This window comes from Lepisosteus platostomus, chromosome 24 (assembly GCF_059453375.1).
Source record: "Lepisosteus platostomus isolate fLepPlt1 chromosome 24, fLepPlt1.hap1, whole genome shotgun sequence".
Classification (NCBI taxonomy): domain Eukaryota; kingdom Metazoa; phylum Chordata; class Actinopteri; order Semionotiformes; family Lepisosteidae; genus Lepisosteus; species Lepisosteus platostomus.
Window position 1 is genome coordinate 14,193,554 of NC_142634.1, and position 22,197 is coordinate 14,215,750.

Here is a 22,197-nt window from a genome sequence, read left to right on the forward strand (position 1 = left end):
GTAAAGGAGCCCAAGACACCGGGAACTGCAGCACCTATTTGAGAAGACGAGGATTTTACAAACAACCATTTAGGTCACTGGAGGTGGTGAATATGTGGAGATGAATGCAAGAAAGGGGAACGGGCAAATTAATTTAATAAAAAAAGAGAACAAAATGAAAGGTTTCTTGGGGGAAAAACCAGAGACCAGAGGGAAGGAGGCAGAGCGGCAAAGGAGGTGAATTGCTTTTTTGCTCGCTAGGCCCTCCTTGAGCTAATGAGGCCTGCGCTTTGGGGGAAAGATAAACATTATTTTTGGAGCATTGTGCTCGTGAGCAGCTTATTTATGGCCTGGCTTTTGTGTGTGGGGACCTAATAATGCTTCTCAACCGGTAATGCTCGAACCCTCCCACCCCCCTCCCCTCCCAGAGTTAAACCCACTCCAGAGCCAGATCAAACGCTCCCAGCCTGTGAGGCCAGCGAATGCAACATTAATTGTGCACCTATTGTTCCCATGTACTGCAGAAAGAAACAGAAAATGCAGGGAAAAAAGCCTGAGCTTTCATAATGAGCTTCCTGCAGCTGAACAAATACAATCTCCCAAACAATATTAACTGTTTTGGTGCCTCCCTCTGGGTTAGTTCTCAGTATCCTCACGACACAGATTTTACAAACATGTAATGTTCATGTACGCAAAGGAACAAGTAAAGGTTGATTCCCTGCTGAAAAGAGAAGAAGAGAAATGCAACGTTTCGGCTCTGGAGCCTTCTTCGGGTGTCATGTTTATGTATGTATACGCCTATGCTAGGCTTATGAAGCAGACAGGCCAAGCCTGTCACATTTTAGCCCAACATTTTAGTTTCGTTTATCGACTAAAGGCAAAGATGTTTTTCAAAAGGCACAACGTCATGACAGTAGTGTGAACTGGTAGATAAATACAGAAGAAAACATGTCTCTTCTACAGAAGCAAAGATCTCATTGCTTTCTTTTTAAAAAGGGCAATACAGCCTATCTACAGACGATCAAAATGGAAAGAAATCTCATACTGTATGGTGACATTCAACTCCCTGTGTCATACAGATGCACATGGATCTACAGCAGGTCAGTCTGCAGCTGGTTATCTGTACTCATGTACTCTCTGTTCATGAGTTGGACAAGCCCAAATGCATATCTGCCATTTCTCACTATGAAAAATTCTAAAAATGGTGTGCATCTGTCGGAATTCTGCATGTGTCTGCATGGAACATATTGTATTTATGTAATCCACGACACTCCTCTCAATTCTAAATTTTCTTTTGCACATCACCAATAGTCATTAACATTACAGGTCAACTGCCTTTGTATTTCTGAAATTCCTTCAGCACATCACCTATTGGTACTAATCAGTGTCTTTAGTCGTGGCTGTGAAGATACTGTTAGTGCCAAATATATCCCAGGCCTATTTGTTGTCCCAAGACAAGAGCAACAAAGAAAATGTTGGAAAGAAAGGTCAGTTTCCACTTAATGCAGTGATCTGTATTTTGCACAAGGAGAAAATTCCACAAGTGAATTTGACAGGGCAGTTTGTCAGTAGTGGAACATTTCACCTGAAAAGTGTCATGTGAAACATTTTCCTGACTGTTGTGGTGAAATATATAAAAAAACAAGGCTAAAGGGAACACAGAAGGGCTTCTGCATTTCTCCTGATAAATGTGTTGTACAAAGTGCTTTGCAAGAGTCAAGATGCCAAGAGTCCATTAAGATTCTGAAATGAAAACTGCTATTATAAAACACTGTATAACCAACATCACATCACTCGCAAGGAATCCAATCCGTATGACCCTCTATTTAAAAAGCAAACATAGGCAAACACCTGGCAATGCTTTTACACATTTTAGTCTTCCCAGTGTTTCCTGTCCAACATCTTTCTTTTTTATGTTTTCTGCTATACATTTGTATTATCCTCATGCAAACATTTGTAAATGTGATCAAACAAAAGGAAAACTCACTTGAGGGCTTGAGGGCTCTATTCTGCACTACTGCCCATAATTTCAAGCCATATTTAATTTTATTTTCTGCTTCTTTTTGTTGATTTAAGCCTGTCTGTTGCCTTGGCAGTTGTTTCAAAAAGCTATCCTATGCTAAAATCACTTTTTGTCTTCACACTGTTTCAAGCAGTGCAGTTTCCACCAGCCTGCAGCACCTACTGTACATAAGAACGTCTCTGATGCATAACCCCGCTTTTACCGTGATTCAGCCAATGCACTTTCCTTTTACCACGGTAAGCCAAACTGAGACTTGATAAAGAGTGTTGCTTTTAAGTGTAAGCAAACGTAATTGGGAAAAGCTGATTCTCATCAGTTGCTTATCACCACTTGTTGCTGCTCCATCTCCATCCCTTGGGGTCTTCCTCGTTCCTGCCAGGTAAATATTTATCTGCTGCCCGGACCTCAGAAACGGGATCAGCTGTGCCTCATATCCGCTCATCCTCCTCCCTGCTCACCACACGCACAGCCCTCTAGCCCCCCACATGCAGCAGCAGTCTACAAGCTCCTCTGAACGCGTCTCCTCCTTGGGCCCCCAAATGAAATTTCCTATCACCATGACAGATAGCTCTGTCTGGGTGGCCTAATATGCTTTTTAGTGTAATTTCTGTAATCTATATGTAAACCTCTTATGCGAGCAGAGCTGGGTGGATGGGCTGCAGCTGGGGAGTGGATAATTGCTAAAGTGCTCCTTCCGCACAGCGTTAGACTGTCCACCGGCGTGATGGCAGCCCCTGATAATATCATGTTTGAAAATTCATTCCCGCTTCTTTCTCTTCTCTCCCTTTTCAGATCCTTGTTTTGGGATTAATAGCGGCTCCATCGTTCCCCACTCCTCCCTGTTTGTTTATGAGCACCTTTCCCTGCGTCGTAAATGGGCAGCGATGAAACTGGAAGGCTCAAAGGGATAAGATCTGATGCGACAGTGGTCCTATAGTCCTATGCGACAGTGGTTTTCATAATAAGCTCAATTATGAAAACAGTTTTCATCTGTTGCCTAATAATCCATAGTTGCATGCCGTACATTATAACGTAAACATAAAGAATACAGTTTTTGGCAAATCAAGAGATGTTGTTAGCTGCCATTACTATGCTTTCTGCATCATGAAAATATAAAGACAGATTATTTCCACTTCTCCATATTTCTGATCGTCTCCTTTCAATGTTGCCTCTCAGTGCCTCCAGTGTGCTCAGTAACAACACATACAGCAGATGCTTAGATGAAAGCAATGACCTCTAGGCAAAATGTTTGGGGGAATATTTTCCCTTTGGTAAAATGGGACAAAATTGTGCACTTTTTTGTTTTCTTTTGAATTTTGCATTTTATTGCAAAAAAAGCATGTAGCCAAATGGGCCTCTCTTTCATACCTGATCCTATATTCTTGTTAGTGTTTCACCAGACATTTGCAGTAGTAAAATGCCACAGGGGGATTTTTTTCCCCCATTGTTCGTAAGTAATAGGGATCAGTGTGCTGAGTGGCTTACAGAAATGATGTCACTCTGAAACTTAGTGTGAACCTCTGGCGCAGAATAGGATCTGTTTTTTCTTGGCATGGTGAAGCTGTCTGCTGTCTAGAGAGAGGCGCTGTGCATGCTCACAGCCAGGCAGGGAAAGGTGCACTCATTACATAAGGAGTTTGCAGCTTTTATTTTCGAGAGTAAGTAAGTCACAGCACCAAGCAATGAAAATGAGAACTCGGTAACTCTGTCAGGGATCTGCAGAGTCTTGCTTGGGTTCACTTCTCATTCAGAAAGCTGTTTTCCAGTTGTAGGCCTTTTGGTGAGCCTATAGTATAAAAAACAGACCCAAAACCTGGCCATTCCAAACTTAGCCCCCAGTGAGAAATATTTATGGAGTGCTATTTTTATGAAGTACAGGGTAACAACAGGTTTAAGAGGGACATCCTGACCTTGCTCAGTCTGGACTGACCTGGATTTGGAGTATTTAAATGTCCGTGGGCCATAATTAGCATCAGAGCAGGGCTGAGTCACTTCACATCAGGCCTTCATGGGTCTTACACACTGCGGAGGCTGCAAAAAGAAGAGAAAAACACGCGAGGAGATTTAAAAAAAAGTACTATCTTAGTTTTATTTTTCCTTTCTTGGTTTCTCCTTGTAGGCTATAAGAAAATTGTAAAGTCCACTAGGCTTGTAGACAGAATTTAAGCACAGCTGAAACCTTTTACTATGGAGCACTGTGACATGATGGTACAGTTTGTGAATTTTCCCTGTGCTTTTTTACAGCTGATGACATTCAATGAGAATGTGGTGTACTGGGCATAATCCCTGTTTCAGTCTTTCTCAACAACTGTGCAAACTAAAAGGATTAAGACTGCACAACTTGATATTGAGCAACCAGTATAAATCTAACAGGCATGCTCAAAAACTATCTGGAGTTCTTATTTCTCCTGTCTATCCGTTATGATAATAAGAAGTAACCACAACTACAAACAAACTAAGACAGAATAGAATCAGAGGATTAGACACAATCATCAATTAACGAGGTGGTCCATAAGACACTCAAGAATGTTTTAAAAGCTAACCCCTTCTTTCACTTTTTACTTAAACTTCAGTTTTCTTGTGTACAATTTTTAATCTAAGTGCACTTGACAGTATTACCCTCTCTTTCTGAACTGAAAAGTGTTGGGAGGTGAGACACAGTATGCTTTTGTGCTTAACCACTCTCTATGGAGCATTTTCTACCAGCTTTCAGGACTCCAGGTTGACCTAGGTCAGTGTCTTCATGAGTGCTCGCACCAGTCCAACTATTATTACCAAGAGCCTTGTGCTTTGAGAAATCACTTATAGCAGGTTCTCCCAGTTTATCCAGTGAAGCTACTGTAAGTCCCCAGCTCCTTTTGACACATATTGGAGCTAAACATGTCACATGGAACAGTGGCAACCCACTGGAATTAATGAGAGAAAAAAGATAATTAACTCCATTCTACAGGTTTCCCTCGAACACAATAAAAGAGAAAACCACAGAAATAGTGCGTGATGCCAAAAGATTGCTTTTTATGAGAGAGACCTGTTCTGCAGGAAATGTCAGCAGCTCCAGAAGAAAGACCCTTCTGCCTTTTTTTTTGTTAGGCAGCATAGAGATGTGAAAAGATAATTAAAAGAAAATATTTAAAAAGGGGAGCCCCGCCTGGCGTGACACACTGATCACAGATGTTACTCTACATGCATCACGGGATGGACGAAGTCACGTGTAACATTTCCGGAGCGCAACTTTTTTCTTAGCCCCGGATGGAGGGATGGGGTCACCCCTGGACCCTGGCTGGAGGTGCCTGTTGGTTTCACCGCGGCCCCACCCTGACCCCCACCATCTCTGCGCATGCTGTGTAATACCCCCACGAGCTGACAGCTGCTGAGATACACTTGGACAGAGTAAATATGCAGCAGGAGCTCACTGGCTCCGGCCACACAGACTGTCACCTTCGCTCACCGTCATCCTGCAAACTAGCAATTAACTCCACAGCCCCTGCTCCCAGGGCAGCCCTCTGTGGCCCTGCTGACTGCCTGGGCTCTAGGGCAGGATGACTCTAAGTCAGCTCTCTGCTAACCTCCCCCCAACACCATGCCTCCCCCCCCCAGCCCATGTCATCCTTCTGAACTTTATAAAATAAAGAGATAAAATCCTGTTTTCTCCCATAAATCCACACGCACACTTGTGTTGCGTCCATTGTTTAACAAGGACGGACACAAACTGGCTTAGGGGACTGAAACTGAATTTCGGTAGTACAGCCCGTCAGATAGGCTTCTTATAACTCTATTTTTCAGTGCCCCCCTACTTAACTAAGGTTATTCTGTCACAATTAAACATCATTCTGATCTGATGGCTTTTCTATGCTTTAGCTCACAAAAGACAGATTTGCAAAAAAATGTTTTGGATTCTGAAGCTGCATAAAGACATGAATAAATCGAGCTTCCTCGAGGACTAATGAGCGCTACTGGCAGAGACTAGGAAGAGCAGCATCTGCTGAAACATCTCCCTTACAACAATTAGAGTCGATTAATTTATTCCAGTTGCACCAACTAGACATATTTTCACATAACTGTATTAAATGGTGAATGGAAAAAGACTCTAGGAAGAAATGCAATACATGCGTGAGAGAAATCTTTTCCAAAAAGAAGGCATGCCAGACAGAGTGAATTATTTAAAAAAAAACACAAAAGGCGATTCTCACACAGTATTGCCTGTGTCACTTTTCATTACTCAAGAAAACCGTGCTATAGATGTTCAGGAGTTCTGGTAGGGACATTTCCTTTATTTTTAAATAAATGAATTTGGCCTATTTTGGCTCAAATGAAACAATTAATAACTAGAGAACGATCCAGATTAACCTTTTTTAAATTTAACACGACTGTATCACACTGGTCTGCATAATCCATTCATAGGACAAAAGTACAGTAAGCAATTAAGTCATTTAAGAATGTGGTTCACTAAAAGGAGGAGGAATCAATAACAATGAAGTCTATGCTGGAGCTCAATAATAATGATGATGAAAATAATAATGCAGTATATACACGGAAAGCCAATTTTTGTTTCTAGTCCAGCTGGTATGTTCATCAGGGAAGGATTCAGATCTTTTCCTGGTAATGATGATACACTTCCCTTGTTTGCTTCCTCTCTCTCACTCTTGCCAAAATTTTGTAAAGACAGAGCAATATGGTAAGTATAGGCTCCCTGTCATCTCTCTGTAATAATAGGAGTGCCAAAAAATCTGTAGCACCAGCAATCATTAGCAGCTATAGTCTACACCAGTTCATGGGACAGGTTTGAGTTAGCGGTAAGGACATCAGTTCGGATTTAGATTAGTGCTAGAGTTAGGATTAGACGTCCTGTTGAGGACATGTGAAATACAAGATGAGATAACAGCTCACTTCTATTGTTGTGAAATTAAGCAAGACAACTACAGGTCACACATCAGGATGGGCTACCTCGAGGAAGAAAAACAGCAGGAAAGTGCAAACTATCAAAAAATGACAAATGAGTCTAACAAGGAGCACAGAGATACAGTAGCTTCAGACAGATGTGAATAAGTGTCTTATTTATTATACCTTCCACTATAAATATAGATCAAAACATTTTAAATTTAACTTAAATATCATATGTCTTGTATTTCACACTATGTTATCCACTAACTCATGTTTGTAAAAGATCCATAAATTCCTGAACAGTTTCCACAGTTAAGAGCAGATAAAGCAACTAATAGGCATCCTGTCAGAAATGGCCCACTGAAGATCTTGATACAACCTCCCAAAATGTTTGTTCAGCGTTCTGTTATTCTTATATGTAAAGCCATTCTCCTCAGAGACTAAAAATGTTATCAGCCACTCATTTAGTCAAACCAGCCAACATCTGGACCTTTTTCATATCTGCCACCTCAATAGATAAAGCTTCTCTCTACGAGTAGACGCACGGTAGAAGTTTCAGAAGTCATCTGCTACTTTACAGTACAGGACAAGACAATGGAGATAAATTTGGGAAGCTGTTCATCACTTTTTAAGTGGTCTATCCAGGCCTTCTCCAAGAGAAGAAACAATGAGAGGACATTTTCCGTAGATGCCTCTTAGACCTGAAGCCCTTTTTACCAACACGTGGTCCTTACCAAGCCATGATGCCCATGTTGGTTGGTCTAGGACACTGGAAGGCCAGCCGGAGTCATTACACATCGGCTTCAGACTCACCCTCAAGTGAAATGACATATGGCTATTAGGGCACTAATGCACTTACCAAGTGCTGTCCGCAGCCTTAATTAGAAGTTGGGAAGAAGGACCCTGCTCACTCCCGTTGTGCCCTCGTTATTAAATCAGAGCCTGCAGATATGCTTCTCTTCCGTTTTTATTTCCGACCGAATCCATTACTCATGTGTTTTTTTTAATTCCCGTTTCATTCACCTCCCAGCCAGATAGGCTTTTTTTCTGCCTGGCAAAACAACCGTTGCAGTGCTGTCGTGACATCGCTCATTCCCAGCTTTATGTTCCCATATTTGTAAGCTGTGGTCAGAGAACAAAAGCTTAAATGAGAGAGAAAGCAACCACTTGAAAGGGCTGCTCTAAACAGATCATCATGTTTGTCCGGCTATTAAGCTTCCTTGCTTGTTAGACCAATAAATTTAAAGCATAAGAACCTAATTTACCCTTATTAAACTTTAGATAGCTGAAGGTTTGAGAAGTAATATGTGCACTATCTTCCACAGGAACAAGAAAACAAAAATAAAAAATAAACCCTTAAATGGAAATTGGTAGCATGTTCCCTGTAGTCCTTTCAATAATGCACATTACACAGCCAATTACAGCTCCAATTCGATTGTCCCTTCGCTTACAAGACAGCCAGCGTGGTTATGATACAACCGCTCAGATTTCCTAACCTGGGGGTCACGGCCCTCTTCACCACTGTCCCCCTTCTTTTTGTTTTGCCAGAGATATCCTGCAGGGGTGAAGCCAATGCCACCCCAGAATAAAGTGAAAAAGAATGGATGTCTTTTAGACACTGTTGGACACGTATCCTAAATGTCTTCCAACTGTGAGAATCCTCTTCTGTCCCGTTTAAGCATTTTCCATGTCCTTAACCCTCACTATTTGGCCTCTGCGTTACAAACATCGGGCACAGTACACAGTTTGACATAGTTATGGCTTGCTGTGTATCAGGAAGTGGAGGTCAGATGGCTGGAGCAATCGGACACCCCAGGGTGTAGCTTCAAACAGCTCAACTTGTCAGCTTCCCGGCTGACTCCACAGATAAAGCAAGCTCTTCAAAGCACCAGACAGGCCAGCCGCCAGAGCCAGTGAGAGCTGGGTTTGCAAACAAGAGTACAAATATGGTGGCATCATGGCTGCGAGCTTTGTCACTCTCGGTGGAAACTCACCAGTTCAGAGTCTGAGGACCAGCCCGAGCTAATGGATTTGACCAGATGTCTCCACTAGGCTACTCCCTGTAGCAAACAATATTTTCTTACTCAAAAGATTTACATTCTCCAATTATACTGTAGCACATATAAGAGCTGCCAAGAAATATGAGTGTTCAAATTTCATGTCATATATGTTTAAACAGGAACCATGCATAATTTACAATACCACAGGAATAGAAACACTTTAATAGTGCCAGTTACTAGTCTGAATCCATATTCATATTTATTACAGTGTGTATATGCATTATATACAATATTACTTGTAAAGTCTTAAATTCTTCATACATGTCTCCTGTGTGTGTGACATTAAGCTAATTTGTTGTTCAAATACAAAACCAGCATAAGAAAGCACCACTAGAAAAACATGCACGACAATAGAACTGATAGTTGCAGACTGACTTAAATACACTTTATATCATTGATAAATAATTTATCTCATACACCATTTGAATAGTGCAAAGCTTGATTAGATCTCAGAAAGTTATCTTTCCTCTTGCTGAAGTATGTAATGAAGAAAGGAAAAATAATAAGCACCACTTCAAAAAGATTTCCACAACCCCTACTGAAAATGCCTTATATTCATTTTGTCACTTGATCACTTTTTAAAATGGTAAAACTAATTTAACATGCTTACCTAAACAGTACTTTTATTATCTGTGTAGACACCCTCTGTCAAACGCATAAAACAAAAACTGAAAAAATATTTTAAATAAGACCCCACGCTGACTCCAAATATTTGTGGACAAATTGTACGGTTTTTCATTAAAGAAGAATTTAAAGTTAATTTAAACCTCTACTTCTCCATGGATTTCACTAACCTTTCCAGATTTAAAATTAGTTCATATCTATGGTCATGCCTCTTGTAAATTACCAATGGGAAAAGTTTATGGTGAAACAGGTTTGCTCTACAGTTTTTACCTAACTTACAGTGAGCTTTGGAAAAACTAGAAGAGTTTAACTAATCTTGAGTGTAACAAACTAATAACTAATCTTGAGTGTAAGAAAAGGTAAATATTGGACACCCCTTGTTTACAATCGCTATATATAACAGCAATTCTAAAGCATTAATAAATTATTTACATGTGGTGTTCTTTTCAAATTTGAGGTGAAGTAATATTAGCCACTATGTCAGAGGTCAGCTGAGACTGAAATGCCTGATGGAAACACAGGCAGCCATCTTTAATGACACTCCAGCAACAAGGTGTAACTTGGCTTCTGTTTATCAAGAAGCAATTAGTAGAAAGATGACATTAAAGCAGTAAAAGACACATTGTATAAAATTCAAAACTGACATATCAATGGCAATAAGCTCCACACTGGACACAAATTGACAATGTAGATCTTGAATGGAGATATTTATGGATCCTGCTCCATAGGCCATGAAAGCCTAGAAATATGACAGCACCCACAAACTGCCTGCACTTTGGGTTGAGTTGAAAGGTTAATTTCTCACGGTCTCTTGTGCTGTTGTCTAGTCAGCAGGGGGCGAAATTCGCTGAGCAGAGGGGAGCAACACTAAAAACAAGGAACAAGCGAAAATCTTTAAAAGCTAAAAAGGGAAACAGGAAGTGAGTTACAATAGAGAGGACCTTTGATCCTGGCCTCAAGGGAAGACTTCCTTTAGTGAGATGTATTTAATGTGAAAGTGACTCTGCCCAACGCACATTTGTTACTTCAAATAATGGAACTAAAATTAGCAGACAATGGCGGGCAGGCAGGAGGCTTTAACATCGAGCCATGCGCAGGAAGGGAGAGGAAGTGAATTGTATGAAAATGAGTGATTTGCTGTAGGAGCTGCTTTGAGACTTCTCAGCAGCGACGGCTATGTTTTTCATTGCACATCACTTTGTTTCAAAGAGGGGCGGTCAAGACGGATTTCTAGGCTAGTGTTATCCCAAGGACATCGTTTGTTTTTGGTGCTTAATAAGGGCGTGCTTGTTTGCTCTAGTGGTGCCTACCGCCCACGGGGGTCTGGGCAGATTTATAAAGGAGCTCTGTGTCTGGCACTGCCAGTCCTGTCAGTGGTCTAATAACTGTACAGTATGTATCCATACCTATCTGTCAAGCTCTCTATCTAATTGTTTATACAGTGTAGATACTGTAAGTGAAACCATTTCGGAAAATTTTAACAGAATGCTAGTTATTTCTCTTCCCGTGTACGTAATCTGAATTGCATTTTGTAAAACAAACACATTAAAAGGTTTCTTTTAATATAATTTTTTACAATTTTGGCAATCTGTTTGCATGCATTTTTTACTACAGTATATTGTATACTGTACATCTAGAGGGAAGTTTCAAAGCCTTTTATTCTAAAGAAGAAATCACCCAGAACAGGCTGAAAGCAATTATAAAATTGCTTGTGAAAAGGCCAGTTAAACTAAAGACAATATAGGGTGGCCCCCAGAGGTGTGGTGGTTAACTCTTTTGTTTCATAGCCTTTAGATCCTGTGTTCGATTCTTGACTGGTATGACTTTGTGTGTGTCGAGCTTGCAAGTTCTCTAGAGTATTCTTTGTAATTCTCTTTTCAGATTCTTTCTGCCTAGAAATAAATATACTGTACTGTACATTTTAAAAACAAAATCAGTGGAATGCGTCATTGTCCTACAGTACTGTATGTCCAGGCCCATGATGCAAATATGGACCTCTTACATGACCATTAGGGCCTACTGAACAGACAGGGCCATGATTTGGGGATCTGGTTGTGTTTTTGTCTGTTCCATTTTCATGCTTGGTCCATTTTCCTGTACTTCAGAAATACCTTGGGTATAGTGAAGAGATACCCACCCAAAAACAAACACTCTAGGCAAAGCGCAGGTGTAGAAGCTGAAGACTGGCAGGACCACCACCAAATGTTGACCAGTTAGGCAGACTCTCTGAATCTCCAGTCACTCTGGATTGAGTGTCAGTTTCTGTTTCAGTGTCTCTGCGCAAAATTACATCATTGGTCTGTCAGCACATCTCTTAAAAAGCACATACGACACTGTGTAGATGGTATTATTAGAAAGGGACAGGGAGGTGCAGTACTACCTACACTTTAACACTGTACTACCCTGTGCAGTAGTACAGTGTAAAAGCAATGAAAGTACGCTAATACTTCACAGTATATAGAGCACATAAATATTCCACAGTTCATCAATATTACTCTATATATTCATAAAAGCAGTTGGAGTGGAATTCTGGCCTCTTGAAAACCATGTTCTGCCAGTCTTTATGGCAATACTGAAACGTTTTGCTTTTTTAAAGACTACTGACATTTATACAGCCCTGATGGCCCTTGAAAAAAAAAATGTGCTGTGATATGGCTTTATAAGGCCAAAAAGAAATAAAGGGTTTCTGTTGTGCATTAGCTTCCTGGATTGTGGAGAATCTTTCCCAGGTGGTGAAGTATCACAGGCACTCAGGTGGGGAGGAAAGTGAATAGGAATTTGCTGCTCTACCAGCTGAGGAAAGTAGCCTCAGTGAATTGTGAACAAGCATATTACAAAATTCTTTCTGATGCTTCAATAGCGATTGGGGTATTATTCGAATCCTATTTTTCAGTACCTTCCAGACAGCAGGAATAGCGGGGGATTAAGGGATGTGAATTCCACAGTGAACTCTTTCTGAAAGTGCCTTGTCACAGCAAAGAAAAAAAAAGCTTGCAACTAGCATGCATATGCCGGTCAGCTGAGGGCTGTTAAATATTTAAGACCTGGTAACTGAAGCCAAGGGCTGGCTGTGAGGATCATGCGAGTTCCAGGCTTCCATGGCGGAGAAAGGCCCCAGGGTAGACAGGCCCCCACTGAGAAAACTTTGCATGACCTCCTGTAATAGAAACTGCAAAGTATTTTGTTTGGGGAAAAAAACACACAACAGGGCTGCTGAAGATCGTAAAATATGTATACCAGGCAGGGAAAGAAGGAAAAGGTGGAAGTTCCTTCCAATGCTTTTTCCTTCAAAGGACCCGAGTCCAAGACTGTACAGTGTTGAAGTCAGAATCTCATTTTTCTTTCAAAGCTGTAGCACAAGAAAGATCACTAACCATTTGCCTGACCTTGCTCACTGGGTGTAGATCACGTTATACTGTAGCATAAACAGCTTGTGCCAAAGCGATGTACACTTCATAGAATGAAAAGACAATGATGGAGAAGAGAACAAAGTTGACGAAGACACTGTTGAAGAAGACAAGCAGTTTGCATTGTCTAGGAGTATCAAAGCAAGAACTGAATTTGGTGTGTCTCAGCAGAATTATACTACTTTTGCCTGATTTCTAAAAAAAGACAACTGGCTTCAGGCCCATAACTGTTTCTGTGATGAATTAGCTGGGATTACAGTGTACTGCTTTGCCTGTTAATGCTCTGTTAAATCTAAGAGAACAGTCAACTTTTTTTTCTTTCTCACAAAAGCCATTCCAAACTATAGGGTTCAAAAAGGCTTATTGGGTGCCAGAATCCTTACATTCCTTACAAAGCAACTACAACAAGCTTCCATTCCTTTTAACTCTCAACAGCACTATGATGGAATTATTGTAAATATATTGTGAATTATATACAGTACATTGCATATTATATATAGTATTTAAATATACATTATTTAGTGCTCAAAGGTGTACTTTGTAGTTTTAATATAAATAACTACTCAACAGCAAGCAGTTAGGAACTGATCAAGATTGTGTTTCTGCACCTTTTAAAATCAACTGCATTGTATTTGACACACAGGAATTGAGTGATGTCTAAATATGCTGCTCCATGCTAAAACCTATTTTACTTGTACAGTTGCATCCTGCATAAATTCTGCACTTGAGGGGGGAAAAAAGCTTCACAAGCCACCTTGCTAGTATTCTCCTCTAGAATGTGGACATCTCCTCAGAGGGATGTTCAAGCAGGGGTCTGATCCGATCCCACAGTCATGCTCTTGCATGGGTTCAGAAATGAAAGAAGGATTATGCTGTCTGTGATTATGGACCACCAGGAAGAACTGTGGAACTGCTGAAGACGACATGCCCATGTTGTGCAAATGCATTATAGTATACCCACTGATTATCATAACTCCATTGGTTCACCTATCACTGTCAGCAATAAATCTCTGAACTGGGCTTTTATTTCTTAAGATCAGTCTGCAGTCTGTTAGTGTTATTTCTTAAGATCAGTCTGCAGTTTGTTAGTGTTATGGCTAAATCTGATTTAATCACAGCCAGATCATGTACTTGGGGCGTACATAGGTTTACGACCAGGAATGAAGTTTCAGTGAATTTACTGCACATAGAGAACCTGTTTTTTGTTTTTTAATTAGTGTGAGGCCACCTCTGATTTTGACATATAATTAACGGCACTTCTTCCACAGCGGGTAGGTATTTAAAACACTCCACACTCGCAAATCCCACCTTTAAATCCTTAAGGAGACATCGGGCCTGGAAATCAGACAGCAAATCAATATCGGATTTAGGCAGGCAAGAAGGAAAAATCAGGGGCCTTTTGAGAGAGAGGGAACCTCGAATTCAACAAATGAAATGACAGAGAATCAGTCGTGGGATTTTTAATGCTAAAAAATGAGAACGTGGGCTGGGCTAGGAAATTTGATTCAGAAAATAGGTCGTTAAGGAGTTAAATTAGCCCTTAATGGAAATAGAAATATTATGATTAATGTTGTCCGACTGAAAGCCACAGATGGTTCTGGGTATTTAATAAACATGTTGACACTCTAGTTTCCCTCATTAGGTGATCACAAAAGCCCACACTGTCCATAAATCAAGGACCAGGTTATCAAGGCCTCTGATCTTAACTGTACAGGGGCGCCCAGCTGTCTACTGGATAGGGGCTGTGAACAGCAGGCTATAAAGAATTAAATTCCTTGTGAGTATTTTTTTCAACGTCTTTCCCAAATGCACGCACACGCACACAGACACACACAAACACACCCATACAAAGTAACAAATGTTAGTGCACCTCTTAACAAACAAAAGCTTTCAGTTCCACCTCCCTAAAAAAAAAAACAGAAGGGAACAATGACATTTTGTTTCACCATTATGGCACGGCTGAGAGTTTTTGCTTAGAAGGACTGTTAAGGTCAGGTCAGAAAGATTCAGGATTTTTTTTTAAATTCCAGTATACCGTATGTACTATAGACACAGCATCTACACAGAGCAGAGCATACATTTATTAGAACATTATTTTGGACACAAAACATATATTATAGGCATTTACTTTAGCAAACTTGTTATAGGTTACATTCATTCAGATATAAAAAACACAGCCTAGTGCTCATCGAGTCATCCTTCTTTTGATGTATGAACTTCTTTTCAGATGGAAAGACTTGGTGCTGATTTAGGATCCTATCTCAAGATGGTGACAGGGCCCCAGACCAAAGGTCTTGCATTTGCAGCTATGTGTTTCCTTTCTGCAGTTAATTCATTCAAGCAGAGGTTCAATCAAGTCATCATCAAAACCCGACACATCAATACAATTAATATAACAAATGCGTACTGTACTACAGTAGAAATTGGGTGCTAAAATAAGTAGGAAAAAATGTAAAATGAGTGGACTGGAGACAATGGGCTTAGTGGCTTCCAACAACAACAACAAAAAAACAGATTGTGTGTGAATTACTATGTAATTAAATTAAAATGATAATTTCTAGTTTTTATATGTGTTTTATACAAATATACATATATACAGTAATACAGATAGACGTTAAACTACAAAACATGCAAAAGGAATGTTTTACTGCAAGAATTATGTAGCACAGGATTCATTGACATTAACAAGCACTAGAAGGAGGGACAACCTTGCAGAACCTTGTACACTTGTATAATAAATAAGACAGTCCTTCTGAAGGGCTAATGTCAGAAGCTATAATGGAGAGGGGTGTTTTCAAACATACGCTTGAATGCATTGTGCAGTCATTGAAATCAATAAGGGGGTTCTCAATTCAAGACAAGGAAAACAGGTTTTGTATATGCAATGTATAAAATATGTACAGGAGGGAGCTACTGTACATAAGTGTATGAGCTGCAAAGGAACTAGCAAAGGTTAATTTCATGCTTCTCAGAGTGGAATTAACCTCTGCTTCTTAGCGGCTGAATTTGTGTGTATGTCTGAGGGAGGTCTTATCTATAACCCCAAAGCAGTGTGTCAAGTAATAAATGCCAATTAATTGTATTTAGTTCCTGGTGCCAGTACTGTAGCTTGCTTTCTGATGAACCACACGTGTCATTTTAAAGAAACGGGTCACCATACAATGTAACTTTGAGTTATTTCTGTTCCGCATTACACATCACAGCCTTCATGATCATTGCAAATCATACTATACGATAACAGGAAGAAAAAAGTTTAATGCATCTGAGTGTGGTATTGAAACATCCTTCCAGCACCTTCCCACAGCACTAAAGTGTGAGAGAAAACATTATACTGTATCTATGGAAAACAAAGGGGACATTGTAAAACTGAGGAGTTAATAAATCCCATCTTATACTTCTTTCCTGTATGACCAGCAATAAACTACAGTTTTACCAGTATTGAACGTTTCACTTAACTGCGTTTCCATACTTTACTTTTGCATACAGCCTGGTTTTAGGATTACATATACACAGAGGGATTACATTTACACATTCTGTATAAAGGTCTCTTGAAACATCCCTGTCATAAAACCTGTAAAAGATTGTTTCATGGAAAACACATGTGTTTTAGTTGAATATCAGATTGTCAAATAAGTCCTGTTTTATGGACACCATGCCTCTGAGCTCCCCGGACACAACATATACAATAGGGGTGTAAATCCAACTCACGCTGAGAGACGCGACAAAGGATGAAGAAGCACAAGCCGAAGGGTTTACATTATGCAAGTCTGTCTGGGAGAGGGAACCTGCCAAGCCAAGGGACTCACTAGTGAAAAGGCAGACAAAGGCAACTTCTGTTGATTTTCTTCCTCCAAGTGTTCTTCAGGTTCCATAAAAGGCATTTTATTACAGTGAGAGGTAGAAATGGGGAACTATTCATTTTTATGACACCGGGAAGTCAGAAAAGCACCATGTGCATCTCAGAGGCACTCCATGTACTCCAGGTTATAGTTCTGACTTTCCTTTCAATGAAAACACAAAGCAAATCATAGATGCAGGCTCTATTGACAGCGTGCATGCAATATTAATCTCAGACTCCTTCATTGCTTAGTGAAAGCATTTGGGAAATGTTTCTTAAATTGGGAGAATGACTCAATTGTGAACAGGTGCTTGCCGGAATACAATTTAATAACGAACTTTACAACATCTCAGAATTCTTGAAAAAAAGATCTTGAAAAAACAACAAGGAGAAGAAAGAGGTGACATCCGTCTTCCCTAAAAGATGTGATGCTCCTTCCTGTCTCTCCAAGGGAAAAGATGCTAAGAACCCACCGAGAGCAAAACAGATGAGAGCTGTCATGAAAATGAAACCACTGAAGAAAATGTAAAAACAGATCATGATAAACAAACATTCTAAATAAATAGTTTAATTGTGGACTGACTTGTTTTACCAACAAATCACCACAAAAAAGATCCATGAATACTGCTAACAAATCAATAATACAATATTTTGTTAATGTATTCACTTAAAATAGTTAAGAAACAGTAAACCCAATCGACTCTTTGTAGATAAAAGATGACACCATACGTAAACAACAAAAGATGCACAATGACTCAACTTCACAGTGCATCAATTTACACAAAAATACCCAAAGAGAGAGCGAGAATAAATACTTATACTAAAAGGGGGCTATTTTTGAAACACATTACTGGCGGAATCAGATAAGTAATGTGTGCTTAAATTTAAATATATATAGAAGGCATCTGACGAAGAACTATTTATGAACAAACAAAAAAGCCTACTTCGATATTAATGAACAGTTCTGTGCTTTCAAACTTATTTTTTTTATTCTAGGTGACTCCATTAGTTTAATAGAGAGGATGAGCATGTTTTTGAGGGGGTGAGGCTGGCCATGATTTGCTGGGGTTCATCCGCGCCATGTGGCAGAAGGGGGAGAATGAGACATGTCACAGAAAACACCCAATCTCCAGTCTGCGCTCAGTGAGGTTCAGTGTGAAGCTAAATGAAATTGACAAGAGGAGAGGCCCTCCTCTCAACTTTCTAAAGCACAACTTGGCTTTAATCACGTAAAAGAAACAGGTTGCAATTACAGCTACGTTTAACTATTATGGTACTTCATGATAAACCCAGCCAACGAGTAACTGTCTACATTTACCTTCACTACCTATGGTTTAAAAAAGCACATCTGATGGGTCAGTTCCTATAGAACAGGGGAAAGGCGTTAAATTGGTAATGTTAAGCCAGTAATTTGATCAGTTAGACCCTCTAGGACTGGAATCTAAAACTCTGGTCTAAATACACAGATTCACCAAAACTCCGAATTTCCAAACAATGTAGACATAATCATAAACACAACTTCATTAATTTCCCTTAGCTCCCCCATGTAAGCTTTTTGAAATCTACATGATCAAACAATGCATAGCGGATTTAATAATATATTTAAAAAAAACATCCTGTCAGCATTTATACTGCTGCACTGTAAATATGTCAACACACATACTGTACCTCATATTTTTTTAAATGACTAACATAAATGAACAAAACAGAACTTGAGAGAGCAAAAAAAAAACCCAGCTGAAGTCAAAATGAAGGAAAAAAGTCTTTCAGAAGTCCTTCTGCACTCAGAAAACAGCCAAGGAAGCTTATTAAAAAAATCTCCACTTTTGGGATGAGGAAATGAACAAACTCAATAAACTCCGGGGTTGAGACTAGGGTTAATAGGAAAGGAAGGCCAGAATCTGCCTAATTTTGGAGCTCAAGAAGCAAGGAATCACAGAACAACCTGGCAACATCTTTAACTTGTTCAGCCAGGATGATGTCATGATTAAAAGAGGAAATTGGGATCCCTCCAAGATCTAAACATTCTCCGGCAGCCGCGCTCTGGAGTAGCAGTCAGACGGCAGGGGAAAACTGTATTTCTAAGAGGCTTGAAGCATGACCTGGGGCGGGGATCAAAGGAAAGCAGCACTCAGGCTTGCCTGACATGAGGGCCACACTTCAGGGGGAAATATCAACACTAGGCCTGCGCTCAAAGGTTCCTGTGCTTGCTCACTTCTTCACAATCTTCTCATGTCAAATGGATGCACTTGAAGACATACATTATATTGCTGGCAGATTGACTAGGATCCAAATGTTCTTTTTTTCTTCTTCCTTGCATCGCTGATTCACTTCATCTAAACTTACTCTGATATACAGACTCACGCTATACATGTGCAGCTGGAAAGATGCGACGCTGGGATACAGAACTTCAGAGCAGCATGGCTGTGAGATCATTCCTACTAGTCATTCAGAAACTACATAATTCCCCTACAACAAAACCTCAGGTGAACTACTGTAGGTTAAAGATAACACACAGAGACTGCATAAGACCCTAGCACTATTAACAGGTTCACTGTTACTCTGGGATGAGGTTAAAGTCTGGTTAAAAGAAAGAAAGCTTTTTTTATTAAAGAAAACTTCTTTGTCAGAGAGTTCCTTAGGGTTTTGAGAATGCCTTAAGGGTTTAAATGAATTGCGTATGTATTTGCTGCTAATTTGTAGTCTGTCAATAATGTGTTTCCTAACACAGACAAACAGAACGAGATCTAGATTAATAATCTTTCACACTTCTTCTCCAGTCTCCAAATTAATATTTGATGATAACATGGCTTTCTCATAACTAGTTGATTACCTATTTAAAAATAGTACAAGCTCATAAATGTACTGTAACATCTGAGTTATATACAGCAAAACTATTGTACTATGTGTATTACCTCAAGTCTAACACATATACTGTAAACATATGAAAAGTACAGTAACACATGGGAATTATATCTTCATCAGTCCACACACCCACAACTTGTTGTGTAAAGATGCTCTGCCTACTATCAGCACTGAATCTGTTCGAACTTTGATTTCCATTTATACAGGCAGAGTGATTAAGAATAAATGTCATAGAGGACATGGAGTCAATCATGACTAGTATGGAGTTAGCTATTTGGCCCTACCCTTGACTTAAAAGGCTCACAGATGCTAGTACAAAGAGACCTAGTATGCCCACTATGCATTATCATTTCTCACTGAGATTTGTAGTATCTGTAGACCTGAGGTATATGCCTAAAATGTTTGCTTGTTATAGATTGATGTGTTTATTGTGATACAGCATATTGAGCTGCAATGGAACGTCTTGTCTACAATAGTTATGTTCAGTCTGTTCTTAATAATAACAGGATTGACATACTCAAAAGAAAACTCGAGGAAAGTACTGTGCTGATTCTATAACTATTATGGGTAAAAGCATAAAGGAACACAAAACGGAAAAGAGCTAAATCATGAGGCTTATCAGGCTGATAGCATCTTCTTGCTAATATGAAGGAACAGACAACAAGGTTATCTTTTCTGCATAGAACAGATTCCCCTCTGTTTTCTTCAAAATCTCTTAATCTCAATTTATTTACATATCACAGTGTTTGTTATTTACACCACTTAGTAATCCGCAGACAGTTCTGTCTCTGACCATGTGTTGAAACCTACAAAACCAAGCCTGGTCAGAATTAAATCTCAGACAGCAATCCAAGCAGTAAAGTTACTTTCAGGTTTGTGATAAAATGAAACCATATTGATAACGCTTCTTTTTTATCAAGAGTCACACTGTACAATGAACTCAAGAGCACAGTTAGCTCTTGCCAGTGAGCCAGGAGAATGTCCAGAGATGGGATCTGGGCTGTTGCCCCCAAGGGAAATTACAAGAACCCCTCTGCAAGCCACCAAGGGGTTCAGCAGATCACATGAGCTTGCAATCACATGGATGAGGAAGGGAGCAGTGGTCTGAAAGTCACCTGAGGCCCAGCAGACAACACCATGTGTGCCCTTTGACTGGGTTTAATGGGTTTGGCCAAATTGTGTGCAACATCTGCAAAACAAAGTGTGTGTTTGTGTGCATAGTAGGGGGGAGGGGAGAGCAGGCATTTGTGCAAACAAATATGCACAGCTCCAGCAGAAGACTGTATAGCATAATTTATAGGATGTCACAGTTGGTTATACACAGGGAGTGGTAAGATGGTTAAGGCATTTTCCCCCCAAAAAATGCAAGAACTGGAGTCTGATCTGAACAGCGCTGTTAGTAATTGAGACGTGCAAGTTTAGATGCTACCATTAAAATAAGCTGCAGAGCACAGTCGAGGTGCTGCCCCATCCTCTGTAATTCTGGAAGGAATTCAAAGTTCAGTATGTTGTACTTTTACAGCATTTTTACTCAAACTGTCCCGTGACTCAACATTGCTATGCATCCTAAATGAAAACCTCACATTTAACCCAAATAGTTGACTTTTAATTGTATCACATGAATTGTTAGAATGCAGTTATTTTAAGTTATGCTATCTTTATGGATAACACTATCCAGACAGTTAAAAGGACTATAATAATGCTACCAGCATTCCCGGCTCAGTAGATTATACAGTATAGTCTAGTCTAAGATACATTTGAGCTGCATAAAAGAACCAACAATTCCTTTAATGTGGTACTTTATAGATAAGCTAAATAAAAGCAAATGTTTCTTTTTATTATACCCAGAGAGTGAAAGCAGAACAAAGATGCACAAATGGACAGATGTTCAGGATTCAAGAGGGAGGTTGGAAGGTTACATGTCAGCTGTTTGAGTATGAAAGAGGCACAATTCTCCAACTGTCGTCCTACCATACTGACTAAAATACCATAGTTCTCAGAGACTGAAGCTCATGTTTATTTTTCGTTTCTGCCACCTTACTGATGCAATGAATTCTGAAACTGCGAATACTGTACATCTATTGTGTTTCTATCCTGAATACAACACCATACCGAAAGCTAACTTCAATACATCTCCAGCATCTAAGTCAAAGTGGTCTTTATACATCTCAGAGACCAATACTGCTTCTTTTGGATATTACACGCCTGGATGATACCTACAGCTAAATTTAAAACTGATCTCAAAGCAGCGCTCATCAACAGTTTCATTACAACATTTTTGGCATACCAGTTCCATTAAGTGTCGGTTCCAGTTACATTTTCATTCAACAGCTTGAATGGAAACTAAAAAATAATGTTTAAGTGTAGTTTTTAAAATGACTTTGAGTCTTGAGCCTTGACGCCTACAGCAAATGTTTTAGTTAGTTTCATTTAGTAATCATATGATTTAGTAATCATTTAGTAATCATTTCACGAGTAATGAGCTTTCTTCACTGATGGCAAGAGAAGTCTCTTGTTCAG

General features: G+C 39.7%; 2 long non-coding RNA genes across 6 annotated transcripts in view; one reads left to right on the top strand and one right to left on the bottom strand.

The window, feature by feature from the left end:
• LOC148641748 (uncharacterized) overlaps positions 1-22,197 on the bottom strand; it is a 198,724-nt gene that overhangs the window by 29,178 nt on the left and 147,349 nt on the right. For all 5 annotated transcript variants that reach the window (XR_015929824.1, XR_015929825.1, XR_015929826.1 and 2 more), the window contains one exon: positions 3,933-4,033. This is a non-coding gene — a long non-coding RNA (uncharacterized LOC148641748). The remainder of the gene's footprint in view (positions 1-3,932; positions 4,034-22,197) is intronic.
• On the top strand, positions 1,523-3,137 carry LOC148641749 (uncharacterized). Its single transcript, XR_015929806.1, has 2 exons — positions 1,523-2,238; positions 2,795-3,137. It is a non-coding gene; the product is annotated as an uncharacterized LOC148641749 (long non-coding RNA).